The following is a 1,960-nucleotide window of genomic DNA, read 5'->3' on the forward strand; positions in this document are numbered from 1 at the left end:
CTTAATTACTTCTTCTTTAAATGCCTTGGCATTTTAATAAGCACCTTGTGTGCCAAAAATCCCTAAAATCTTGACTTTGGGATCTACTTAAGGCCTTGCCCTTTTTCTTTCTTTTCTTTATCTTTCTTATACTTTTCTTAAACCCAAAATACTGTTAGGGTATCTTTCGTATGCATCTATGAATGAAACTAACTATGTAACACATAATCATGCATAGAATACAAAAGAAATCTGCACATACAATAGTTATCAAAAATCTATACTAATACTTAACAGAAATTTGCATACTAGCTTAATAAAAATCTGCATACTAAGCTTATCTAAAATCTGCATACTAAGCTTATCTAAAATCTGCATACTAAGCTTAATCAAATCTACATACAAGCTTAATCAAATCTGCTCACTTTACTAACTAACTTCTGCACTTGGAAGCCGAATAAAATTCCGCATATTAAGCTTAATAAAAATCTGTTTTATTAAGCTTATCTAAAATCTGCATACTATACTTATAAAAATCTGCATATGAAATGCTTAATAAAATCTGCTCTAAGATTGGAGTTCTGCATATTGAGGTAACAAGGAAACTCAAATCTGTATGCTTAAATGGATAGTAGCAAAGAAGTATATCTAAACCACATGCTAGAGTAAAGAACTCACATCTGTATCCTAGAATGAGTATAACTAGAAAACATATCTAAACCTCATGCTAGAATAAAGAACCTCAAATCTGTATACTTCAATGAAAGTAGCATATCTAAACCTCAAATCTGTTTACTGTGCTAACAAAGAAACTTAAATCTGTACTGCTATAATATGCAAAGATCTGTACTGTAAGCTTAACAACAATCTAAATCGAATACCTCATAAATCTGTGCATTACAATATATCATTGATTCCGACCATAGAACTGACATATTTAAATTTTCATTCAACAACTATTATATTTCTAACAGGTATCTTTGAGTTCTCATTCTCTTTTATGCTACTTCCTTTTCTAGCACTACATCTCTTTATCTCTAAACAATTCATACTTAAACATCCTCTAACATGAACCTCAAAGCTGTGTAAACATACCAACACTAGAAATTAATCACACATCAAATTTTCGGCAATTCTAACAGGTAGAAAAATAAAATCCTTCTTTGAAACCCACGGCAGTAAAGAATGTACAGATTAATCCGAATCAAAGGAGGAAACTAAAACCTAAATCAAATATGTCCTTCATGCCTAAACTGTACTAACTCTTCCCTTCTTTCTTTAGGGTTCACGGCAGCAAACAAAAACCAAGATTTCTTCACGGTAAAACTCAAGAAAACAAGGAAACACCGAAGCAAAAAAAATCGGAGCTACTCCTACTGCAGGTGAGAAGCAACTCACATCGTGTTCTTGAACTCACAGCCGGAAAAGGAAGATCTAGGGTTTTGGATAGATGAGAATCCCGACGGCTTCTTTGCGTTTCCGAGCTCCTCTCGTCAAGGTGGTCACGTACGGGTGAAGACCGGCCGGAAAACGATGCTCGTCGGCCGCCGGAGACATGCCCTAAGTCGTCTTCGTTTTCCTTCGCTCGGGCAGAATCGGCGCCGACGCCGTTCGTGAGGGAGAGGAGGAATTATGAGAGAAATTTTTTAGGTTTTAGGAAAAGGATTTAAAACTTATACTCAAGGTTATTTTCGTTTCCAACTATAGCTTAAGTGGAATTTTTCTCCTTCTTTAATAACAAATGCCTGCTAGCACAGTTGGTTGGCCGACCTTTTACCGAATCAACGAGTCTCGGCTTCAAACCCTCAGCCGCGCACTTTTAATTCCAATTTATCTTAAACGTTCCAACTACTGCATATATACATTTCGCTCCATATATGATTAACAAAAACCGTGTAGCTCAGCTGGTTGGGCCGATTTTGCTTGGGTCAGTCCGACCCGAGATCGTGGGTTCGAATCTCACCTTCAACATTTTTTTTTT

The sequence above is a fragment of the Zingiber officinale genome, chromosome 2B (assembly GCF_018446385.1).
Source record: "Zingiber officinale cultivar Zhangliang chromosome 2B, Zo_v1.1, whole genome shotgun sequence".
Taxonomy (NCBI): Eukaryota; Viridiplantae; Streptophyta; class Magnoliopsida; order Zingiberales; family Zingiberaceae; genus Zingiber; species Zingiber officinale.